Genomic DNA, 12,290 nt, shown 5'->3' with positions numbered 1-12,290 from the left:
GCAGTCTGAATGATGTCCTGTATGAAAAAAATGACGGAGTAAGTTTCCACTGTTAACACACACACACACACACACACAGTTCGATCGCGCCCGCGCCTCTCTCTCTCACACACACGCGCGCGCACACACACACACACACACACACACACTCACACACACAGTTTGATCGCGCCCGCGCCTCTCTCTCACACACACACACACAGTTTGATGGCGCGCGCCTCTCTCTTAAGCTGGAGTGTGTGTGTACGTGCGAGAGAGGCGCGCTGGCGTGATCGAACTGTGTGTCTGTGTGTGAGAGAGAGAGAGAGGTGCGGGCGTGATCGAACTGTGTGTGTGTGTGTGTGTGTGTGTGTGTGTGTGAGAGAGGAGAGAGAGAGGGAGAGAGAGAGAGAGAGGCGCTGAAACATTTTATACGGAAATCAATTATTTATAATTCAGATGAGAATAAAGTTAATGTTAATTAAAATTGAGGAACATTTAGTTTTTCTGTTCTGAATATCATTAAAACAGAAAAGGCAGAGACAACATAATGATCAATAATCTTAAGATATTATATCGTATGCTATGTGTTGTGAATACACCCATGTTAAACATTAAAATTTACTTCCATTGCATATCATAGAACACATAAGTGTAAAATATTATTACATTAATAAACCTGTACAGAGACCTCCAGATAAATACTGGGCTTCTATATTTACACATTTAAGTGCTGCAAAACATATTGAGCTATGACATCCTACGACATTAAAAATTATTCTATATTTAAATTATCTCATATATGTGGCTATTGTGGTTCACAATCATAGGCCCTGTCCCAAATGGCACACTTTATATGAATTTATATGAGGCCCTTTATATGAGGCTCTTAACATGCTTGAAATTGCATGAAACTCGACAGACACATCTCATTTATTACCTAGTAGACATGTGCAAAGTTTCAGAAACGGGCGTGGTACAGGGGCTCAGTAGCGCCCCTTTTGACAAAAGTGGGGGGGTTACTTTTATCTAAAGTAACAAAACTCAGTATGTATACTGTACTCTTCAAGCCGGACAACTTTCTAATTTAAAGTCATTAGCTCCGACCAACAGGAAGTCAGATATTTTGGTTTGAATGTGGATGTTTTGAAGAATTTTCTCTCTCTCTGTGAGAGGGAGAGGGAAAGGGGGGGGATTTGTCTGCTGAGTGAGAATACTTTTAACTCTTGTTTTTCAAGGTTTCAGGGGCTTTTGGGGCCCTTAACATGCTCGAAAACTCTTGAAACTTTGCACACGGGTCAGAACCCACAGGCATTAGGGCCGGGCTGAAGCTGGTACCCGGGCGTGGCAGAGGGGCTCGACAGCGCCCCCTGGAATGGGATTTGAACACTTGTCCATAAATCAAACACACTTGCATGTAATAATATGAAACTCGGTACACATATAGTTCTCATCGGGCCGACCAACTTTCTTTCGGTCAAGTTTTACGCCAGCCCAACAGGAAGTCGGCTATTATGGGTTGTTTGGAGAACGCTTGTTCTGGAATTTTAACTTCTCCTCCAAGGCAATTCATTCAATTGTCACCAAACTCGGTCAGCGTGAAGTCAAGACATTGAGGATGCTAAATTGCTGACGGATTTTTAATATCTCGAACGGTTTGGCCGTGGCAAGGAAATGAATTTATGACTAAAAAAGGACACATAAAGTGTGTTATAACTTAGTTAGTTTTACCTACAGTTACAAAACTTGGCGTGAATATTGTTCTCGTCAAGCCGAACAACTTTCTAATTTACAGTTATTAGCTCCCACCAACATGAAGTCAGATATTTTGGTTTGAATGTGGATTCTGAGCATTTTCTCTCCCTCTCTCTGACAGAGAGAGTGTCCCCTGCCAATCTGTGTGTGTGTGTGTGTGTGTCTGTGTGGGGAGGGGGAGGGGGTGTCTCTTCAGGTGATAACACAAAATCATAAATAGAGCTATACTGCCCTCTTGTGTCCAAAATTATATTTATATATAAATATATTGCATATGTGACTGAGGATGTTGTGTTTTATTGGGAGTGTACACATATATAAGTAAACAGTTTGCGGTCTGAATGATGTCCTGTATGAAAAAAAATGACGGAGTATGTTTCCACTGTTCACACACACACACACACACACACACACACACAAACACACACACACACACACACACACACACACACACACACACACACACACACATACACACACATACACACACACACACACAGTTCGATCGCGCCCGCGCCTCTCTCTCTCACACACGCACACACACACACAGTTCGATCGCGCCCGCGCCTCTCTCTCTCACACACGCACACACACACAGGACCTGTGTAGACCTGTGAAAGGATTATTGATATCTTAAATACAGTTGCCATGGCAACGCATTAAACTTTAATATTCTTTTTGGATGCTTTTGAGGCTCTTAACATGCTTGAAATTGCATGAAACTCGACAGACAGATCACATTTATTAGCCAGTAGACATGTGCAAAATTTCAGAAACGGGTGTGGTGCAGGGGCTCAGTAGCGCCACCTTTTGACAAAAGAGGGGGAGTTAGGTCTACACTTTTACACGGGTCAGAACCCGCAGCCATTAGGGCCGGGCTGAAGCTGGTACCCGGGCGTGGCAGAGGGGCTCGCCAGCGCCCCCTGGAATGGGAATTGAACACTTGTCCATAAATCAAACACACATGCATGTGATAATATGAAACTCAGTAAACATATAGATCTCATCGGGTTGAACAACTTTCGTGCTCTAAGTTTTACGCCAGCCCAACAGGCAGTCGGCTATTTAGGGTTGTTTGGAAACGCACGCTCAGGAATTTGAAACACTTCTCCTAGGGAATTCACCCGATCGTCATAAAACTCGGTGTGCATGAAGTCCAGACTTTGAGGATGCTAAATTTCGGACGGATTTTTGATATCTCGAACGGTTTGGCCGTGGCAAGGAAACGAATTTATGGCGAGAAAAGAGAAACACAAAGTCTTATAACTTCTGCATACATTAACTGATCTTGATGAAACTTCAGCAGTGTGTTCGTGGTAAGAGGCCGATTAGATGGATGCGACTATTGTGAGTCAAAGTTATAGCGCCACCAACTGGCAGCAGGAAGTGTGTCACTTTACAAATTCTTTTGACAAAAATAGGGGGGTTAGTTTTACCAACAGTAACAAAACTCGGTATGTATATTGTACTCTTCGAGCCGGACAACTTTCTAATTTACAGTCATTAGCTACGACCAACAGGAAGTCAGATATTTTGGTTTGAATGTGGATTTCAGATTCTGAGTTTTTCCTCCTAAGTACTTTATTTTATTCACGCCAAACTTTTCAACATGATGAAAATACATTAAAGATGCTAAATTTTGAACGGATATTGAATATCTTAAACAGTTTTGCTATGGTGAGGGATTAAAATAATGTCAAAAAAAGAATCAGGAAATGTCTCATATCTTTCTAAAATGTAATTATACACCATTTATTTTTATATAAAATTATACAAATATTAGAATTAAACCCATTTTATTGCTTTTTTTCAATTTAAGAATTATGTTTAAGTTTAAAAACAGCCAGATGTCCGCACAAGACATTAATAATGGTGCGGAGTAGAGCAAGCTTTTTCAATTAATTCCTATGGAAGTAGGAATGAAGTAAACAACGTTCACTCTGTTCTGCTCGTCCCTCACCGTGAGCGCACACAGTTATGAATGCCCGTGCAGCCGTGAGCACTTTAGTTTAATTTTAAAATTAGCGCCATTTCTGGGGACGCATTTACATTTATTCATTTAGCTGACGCTTTTATCCAAAGCGACTTACAATTGCTATATTTCAGAGGTCGCACGCCTCTGGAGCAACTAGGGGTTAAGTGTCTTGCTCAGGAACACATTGGTGTCTCACAGTGGATTCGAACCCGGGTCTCTCACACCAAAGGCATGGGTCTTATCCACTACGCCATCACCACCCCTCATGTATAGATGAATTTACTTTACAAAAACACAATGTTGTGTTTTATTGCGAGTGTACACAAATATAAGTAAACACTTTGCAGTTTGAATTATGTCCTGCATGAAGAAAATGAAAAAGAGTATGTTTTTATGTGTAACACTGTTCAATCGCGCCCGCGTCACACACACCCACACACATTCCAGCATTGCAATCTTGACATCGCAAGCCTGTTCATTATAGCCTTATATATGTTATATATATTAGATCAATATATGTGTTTTCCTTAAAATTTTAATCAACACTAACTTTATTCACATCAGAATTATAATTTTTTGTATAAAATAATACTAGTATTAAAAAAACACATTTGATTTTCTATTTTAATCAATGTAGAATGTGTAACTTATTGCTCTGTTTGAGGACAAGAAATGAAAACCTATGCAATAGGATGAATGTCCAAAAGATGGCACTCACAGACTGTTTTTAAATGGGGTTGATTTTTTTGCTTTTAAACTGTGTGTGTGTGTGTGTGTGTGTGTGTGTGTGTGTGTGTGTGTGTGTGTGTGTGTGTGTGTGTGTGTGTGTGTGTGTGTGTGTGTGTGTGTGTGTGTGTGTGTGTGTGTGTGTGTGTGTGTGTGTGTGTGATTGTGCCTGGGTGTCTGTTACAGTGACAAGAGTTTAACCCTTGTTCAAGTTTATGGCCTTGTCTTTTTGTATATATATATAATTATTATTTTTAATATATATATATATATATAATTATTATTTTTTATATATATATATATTATTATTATTATTTAAAATTAATGTGCTATATTTCAGATCAATATATTTGTTTTCCTTAATTTAAACAACACTAACTTTATTCTCATCTGAATTAAAAGTAACTTATTTCTGTATAAAATAAAAATCCTGAATAATCCAGACCAACCAGAGCGCACTATTCCTACAACATCATCAGTGCTGAAGCGGAACTACCAGAGCCTTCGGCAGATAGCGAGCAGATGCAGCATATGTGTTGTAACGAGGCAGGGTCAGGCCAGGGGGATCCATTTGCAGATTTTTATTAAGAATGGTCAAGACACAAAGGGTGAGCAATGGCAAACAGGGCAGAACAGAAAAGGCAGAGACAAACCAGGTTGACAGGCAAAGGGCAGAGGCAGGCAGCAAGAATCAGAGTCCAATAAACAATCTAGATCGGGGCAGGCAGAAAGTAGTCCGCAACGGTAAACAATCGGTCAATTACAGAAATCAAACATGGGAAATGATGGCTGGGCAAAATCCATATAAGTGGCTTTTGTGGTTCACGATCATAGGCCCTGTCCCAAATGGCACACTTCATTTGAATTTTCAGTCTTGTGTTCTTATTTCATGTGTCCGTTAAATCCATGAGATGGTAGGGTGTCTCATTTGTCATTTTAGGGTTCAGAAGGTTGCTCACGCATACTTTGTGGTTGATATGTGCCCTCTATGCGCACTTTTGCAGAGCCCACACTGATGCAAGCTCTACAGCACACTTCTTTTCAACAGTCAAAGCAGGGTTACGTTTTTGCACGTCGTGCACAGTAACCATAAAGGCACCAGGGTGGCGGTGCCACCGGCTTCTTTTTATATATACATATATATATATATAAATATAGCTGCGAGCAGCGATGAAGGGCCAAAGCTGGCGGCACCGCCACCCCGGTACCTTTAGGTAACTAAAGGCACCGGGGTTGCGGTGCCACCAGCTTGGGCCCGTAATCGCTGCTCGCAGCTATATTTTTCTTTGTTTTTCTAACCCATTATAGCAGTCAGCATCAAGTGCTATATATCATTTTAAACAGGAGAACGTGAAGTTTCAATCTAGCTCATTTAAATTCTCAGTTTTACATTTATTTTGTCTTAGAATGGATTAATTTACCAGATTTAAGAAAAACAGCAGCAAATAAAACAAACAAAAAACCTCCTGAAGTTTGGATTTTTTCCTTTAGAAAGTTATACTTGGATATTCTAGATTTTCAGATTAAATTTTCTCTACATGTAACAATCACCAAGCAAGTTATAGCAATTTATTACATTATAGGCGATTTTCAGTGAAAAGCTGGTGTTTTTTGAAAAAGTTAAAGTACAGTGAGTAGAAACATTGTTATATAATAAGTATATGTGTCACTTTTGCTTCAGTGTTCTATTATTATTTATAGAACACTGAAGCAAAAGTGACACATATACATATATACACAATATGATCATGAACACACAAATAGTCCAGCAAGTAGTGTAAACAATTGTGAATATTGTCTTGTGCAACAAAAATACAAACAGTGTGTCATGAAGGATTCATACAGGTAAAGTGATCAACAGGTTTATTTGCAGAAGTATGTGATTGCAACAATGGAAGCAGGTGAGTAACTGAAGAATATAATGTTCTGGATAGATATCTGGATGAATAATGGTTTTATCTGTTGCAGGTTCTGAAACTGAAGATCGAGGCAGATGACAGAAGATGGATGAAGGAAGCGGATGACTGAAGATGGATGAAGGAAGCAGATGATGGAAGATGGATGAAGGAAGCAGATGTAGGGATCGTGCAGGGAACGTGCAGGTATGCTAGTCTCGTGAAGAGGAGATTAACGGCTTTTCTGTATCTAGTTTTTCGCGTTTGGACATTCAGAGGTTCTGTAGTGAATGTGATTGCGTCATCAAGTTTTGATCAGCATTGATTCGTCAAAGAAACCCGCCCGGTGCGTCCGAAACCGCATACTCAATGAGTAGGTACTTAATTTCATTAAGTACTTACTTAACGAGCGCTAAAAGAGTAGGTACTATATTGCCAGATCTCGTTAAGTATGAATTCGATCTGACATCTGCCATGTTGACGTTATCATGTGACCTACTACGAATCGTATCACAAGCGCAACAACTTAAAAGATACGAACGACAAGTTTAATTAATCTATCTGTAAATATCTTGATATTGATGAAACTTGCTCATTTTGTGGTATGGTTGAAGAAACAGCTGCCCATTTATTTTGTGAATATATTTAGGGTGGATTTAAGTTGTTATATTTTAAACTCTACTAATGTGACACACAGTTTTATCCTTATAACAATATATTTTTTTATTAAGAAGTCCTAAAATCATCTCTTTAATATGTTATTAAAATAATCTTTATTTTATATCCAACAAAAATTCTCCTTTAAGTTTTCCTTTTTCTTGTTGAATTTACCTCACGTTTCATCCCTCAGGCTTATAAATAACACACACACACACATATATATATATATATATATATATATATATATATATATATATTAATGTATTATGAAGAACTATCTAAAGATATTTAGTCTTGTCATTATTCTTTTTTTCCTGTGTATGAATTATATTATGATGTACACAAACCCATGATCTTTATGTTTGTCATTATGATTGTTCATGGATAAAGATACAACTGGTATCTTTCCCTGATCTTGTATGTAACTATAAGCTCTGCAATAAAAATATTATATGAGTGACAGGTGCACTAACACCTCATAACATCAGGAACTCGACAGCCCTACCTAGAATGATTTTCCACAGTGTTTGTAATGTCTGCAAATGAGACGGGCAGCTGCTCGAAGATCTCATCTTTGGAGAAAACGTCTACGGTTACGTATGTAACCCTCGTTCACTGAGTAGGGAACGGAGACGTTACGTCGGATGACGACGAATGGGGTTTCGCTTAGAAAGCCTATCAACTTCGAGTATTACAAAACGAGCCAATGGCAAAGAAATGCCATGGGTCTGCGGAATTTGCATGGCGTAACTCCGCCCCACCTCGTGGGTATAAAAGGAGGAAGCCGGCAGCAAGCAGATATGTTTCTTCGCTGAGGAGCCAAGACTGAGCTCAGGCGATCCCCGCGGTACAGCGGAAAGTGGCAGGCAGACGTAACGTCTCCGTTCCCTACTCAGGGAACGAGGGTTACATACGTAACCGTAGACGTTCCCTTTCGTTGTCACTCCGAGTTACGTCGGATGACGACGAATGGGGTTACCAGTCTAATCACGCCACCTTCTCAGCTGTCTTCCAGTGCCCTGCGTAAATCGAGATCCCTGTCAGCCTGGACAAAGGACTCCATATAACACAGGAATACAAGGTACACTGGGAAGCATATCCCAAGCTTAGGGGAAGTATGCAATTAATGCCAGCCCGGAGGGGGGGGACTTAGAGAATACACATATGACCCGAAGGAAGCATATGGAAAACACTGGGGTGTCCAGCCGCAGGTGGAATATTTCAACCCCAGGGGTGGCAAGGTGGCTTGCCAAGGGAAGACACACGCTCAGAGAGGCTTACAGTGGAAATACACATGTGGGGGTCGCTCAGAGGAGGGACCATGCACACGGGAGGCACCTAGCCGACGCACAGGCAATAGACACTGGCGCCGACGTCAGGAGTGCTGGAGGAGCTCAGGGCTTTCGGAGAAGCTCACCTGAGGAAAATATCGCACGTATCCAGTCCGTGGAGTGGAATGGCGAGCAAGCGAAGACACCTGAGCGGGTCCGGTACTAGCTGGTTGAAGCGAGTACACGAGAGGACACAGGCTCCACTCGGAGATTATAGAATCTGGCGAATGTGTTAGGTGTCGCCCAGCCTGCAGCTCTGCAGATGTCTGTTAGCGAGGCGCCATGCGCTAGAGCCCAAGAGGACGCCACACTCCGGGTGGAGTGGGCAGTCACGCCAAGGGGGCACGGTCGACCTTGCTGCTGGTAAGCCAAAGCAATGGTGTCCACTATCCAGTGAGACAGCCTTTGCTTGGAGAGAGCCTTTCCCTTCAGCTTCCCACCATAACAGACAAAGAGCTGGTCTGAGGTCCTGAAACACTGCGTTCTGTCTACATAGGCGCGGAGAGCGCGTACTGGACAGAGCAGTGCCAAGGCTGGGTCTGCCTCCTCCGAGGGCAGCGCTTGCAGGTTCACCACCTGGTCCCGAAAGGGAGTGGTAGGAACCTTGGGCACATATCCAGGCCGGGGTCTCAGGATCACGTGAGAGTAAGCCGGCCCAAATTCCAGGCACGCTTCGTCAACGGAGAATGCGTGCAGGTCCCCAACCCTCTTGATGGAGGCCAGTGCAACCAGGAGCGCTGTCTTCATAGACAGGAACTTAAGCTCGACTGATTGCAGGGGCTCAAAGGGAGCACTCTTCAGGGCAGTTAGAACCACTGAGAGGTCCCAAGAGGGAACGAGAGGAGGACGAGGAGGATTCAGTCTCCTCGCTCCTCTCAGGAACCTGATGATCAGGTCGTGCTTCCCCACCGACTTACCTTCGATGAGGTCATGATGTGCGGCAATGGCGGCAACATAGACCTTCAGGGTGGAGGGAGACAGCCTTCGCTCCAGCCCCTGTTGAAGGAAGGAAAGCAAAACACTGATCGAGCATCTCCGGGGGTCTTCTCGGTGAGAAGAGCACCAGTTGACGAAGAGGTTCCACTTCAACACATAGACGTGTCTCGTGGACGACGCTCTAGCGGAAGTGATGGTAGCCACCACCGCTGGTGGTAGGGTACTCAAACCTGCCTCGTCCCATCCAGGAGCCACACGTGGAGGTTCCACAGATCGGGACGAGGGTGCCATAGGGTGCCCCGTCCCTGAGAAAGAAGGTTCTTCCTCAGAGGGATCGGCCAGGTAGGTGCTGTCGCGAGGAGTACTAGTTCGGGGAACCAGGTCCGGTTGGGCCAGTAAGGGGCAACCAGAATGACCTGCTCCTCGTCCTCCCTGACCTTGCGCAAAGTGTGCGCAAGAAGGCTCACTGGGGGAAACGCATACTTGCGGCCCTGCGGCCAGCTGTGCGCCAGAGCATCCGTGCCGAGCGTGCCCTCGGTCAGGGAATAGAACTGGGCGCAATGGGTCGAGTCGTGAGAGGCAAACAGATCTATCTGCGCGTCCCCGAACTGGTCCCAAATCAGCTGAACCGACTGGGGATGGAGTCGCCATTCTCCAGGGAGGGGCTGAAGCCGTGAGAGCTCGTCGGCTGCACAGTTCAGCGCTCCGGGAATGAAGATGGCTCGAAGCGACCTCAGATGCTTCTGACTCCATAGGAGGAGGTGGCGAGCGAGTTGTGACATACGGCGGGAGCGTAGACCACCTTGATGGTTGATGTACGCTACAGTGGCGGTATTGTCTGAGCGGACTAGTACGTGTTGACCCCTGAGCAACGCTCGGAAGCGGTGCAGGGCAAGGCGTACTGCCAACAACTCGAGGCAATTGACATGCCATAGCCGCTGGGGTCCTGTCCAGGAGCCCGCAGCAGCATGTCCATTGCACATGGCGCCCCAGCCCGTGGTGGAGGCATCTGTTGAGACAACAACATGCCGGGAAGCTCGAGCCAGGGGGACACCGGCCCTGAGAAAATCGAGGTTCGTCCACGGGGTGAAGAACTGACGGCAGGTCGGAGTAACTGGTACTCGGAACATGCCGTGTTGCCATGCCCACCTCGGGACTCGGTCGCGAAGCCAAAGCTGAAGCGGTCTCATATGAAGCAATCCGAGCGGCGTGACCGCGGCTGCAGATGCCATATGCCCCAGGAGCCTCTGAAAAAGTTTCAGTGGAACCGCACTCTTGCCCTCGAATTGTCTTAGGCAAGTCAGCAGTGACTGCGCGCGCTCGCTCGTAAGCTGCGCGGACATGGCGACCGAGTCGATGTCCATACCGAGAAAAGAGATCCTCTGCACGGGGCAAAGTTTGCTCTTCTCCCAGTTGACCCGAAGGCCCAGACGGGCTAGGTGCCGAAGCACTAGGTCCCTGTGTTCGCAAACCTGATCTCGAGAGTGAGCTAGGATCAGCCAGTTGTCGATATAACTCAGGATGCGAACCCCTTGCTCTCGAAGGGGAACAAGGGCCGCCTCGACGACCTTCGTGAAGATGCGAGGAGACACGGCTAGCCCGAAAGGGAGAACCGCGTACTGGTATGCCTGCCCCTCGAAAGCAAACCGGAGGAACGGTCTGTGTCGAGGAAGAATGGAGACATGAAAGTAGGCGTCCTTCAGGTCGATCGCTGCAAACCAATCCTGGGGCCGTATGCATTCGAAAACGCGTTTGGCGGTGAGCATCTTGAACGGCATCCGGTGAAGGGAGCGGTTCAGCAGCGCAAGTCCAGGATTGGCCGTAACCCACCGGTTTTCTTGGGGACAATGAAGTAGGGGCTGTAGAAGCCGGACCTCATCTCGGCTGGAGGGACAGTCTCGATTGCACTCTTCGCCAGCAGGGTGGCAATCTCTGCTCTCATGATAGGGGCATTGCCACCGACCAAAGTGGAGCGGACTCCCCTGAAGCGGGGAGGAGACCGTGCGAACTGAATCGCATAGCCGAGCCTGACGGTACGCGCGATCCAGTGGGACAGACAGGGAAGCTCTAGCCAGGCTCCCAGGAACTGAACCAACGGGATCATGCGAGCCACAGGCGTCCCCCCGGAGGGGCAGCGAAGCGGAGTAACTGGCCCAGATGTGGACGGCATAGCGGCCCGGAGAGGGGGCACAGTTAGCAACCGCGCCCTGGCAGAGGGGGCCAGGGGAGGACCAGGCTGGTCGTCCCGCGGGGGCCTGCTCTGCCAGGGGTCTGGCGACAGAGGGGGACAGGGGCGAAGCGGTCCGTGGACGGCACGCCGTGTCAACCGCCTCTGGGACAGAGGGGGGCGAGGAGAGCACGGCTTGTGGGCGGCGCTCTGTGTCGCCCGAGAACTCTGTGAGCTCAGGGAAGAGGGGATTGTTTCTGACTCTAACCACATTAGGGTGCTGCCCACCCGTGGGTGAGCAGCGGGGAGTGGAGAACAAAAGATTCTCCCCCGGCCCTCCACCGGGGGAAGGAGTGGTCCTGCTACCACCTCCTGCGAAACAATCATCATCCCTGAGCAGCCCGTCTCAGGAGCGCCGCTTGGCCCGGCGTTTAGCGGGGGGCGGGGCAGGAGAGGGCTGTGGCGCCTTCTTACGGCTTCCTCCGCGACCGGCCCTGGGTGGAGGCTGCTGCGTGGTCCGGGCGGGAGGGGCGGGAGCCGCAGGAGGGCGCCCTCGGTGGGAAACAGGTCGAGGCGTCTGCCCGGCCGGCAAGGTGGAGGCAGCAGCGGGCCGGCGGGGCAGAATGTGTCTGATGGCCTCGGTCTGTTTCTGGGCAGTTGAAAACTGTTGGGCAAAGTCTTCAACTGCACCGCCGAAGAGGCCGGCCTGGGACAAGGGGGCGTTAAGCAGACGGGTCCGCTCAGCGTCCCGCATGTCAGCCAGGTTCAGCCACAGATGTCGCTCCTGGACCACAGCTGTGGACATCACCAAACCCAGGGAGCGCGCGGTAACCTTCGTCGCCCGGAGAGCAAGGTCGGTCGCGGCG

The 12,290-nt window shown here is 46.8% G+C and overlaps 1 protein-coding gene across 1 annotated transcript in view; it reads left to right on the top strand.

The window, feature by feature from the left end:
- LOC143746846 (uncharacterized) overlaps window positions 1–12,290 on the top strand; it is a 120,780-nt gene that overhangs the window by 39,036 nt on the left and 69,454 nt on the right. The window contains exon 3 of the mRNA XM_077239022.1: window positions 6,404–6,537. The gene's annotated coding sequence lies outside the window, so the exon portion shown is untranslated. The remainder of the gene's footprint in view (window positions 1–6,403; window positions 6,538–12,290) is intronic.

Source organism: Siphateles boraxobius, unplaced genomic scaffold (assembly GCF_051911475.1).
Source record: "Siphateles boraxobius isolate OS27281-9 unplaced genomic scaffold, OSU_SipBor_1 100, whole genome shotgun sequence".
Classification (NCBI taxonomy): domain Eukaryota; kingdom Metazoa; phylum Chordata; class Actinopteri; order Cypriniformes; family Leuciscidae; genus Siphateles; species Siphateles boraxobius.
The sequence above is the reverse complement of the archived record's forward strand: the minus strand, read 5'-3'. Positions and strand labels throughout refer to the sequence as shown.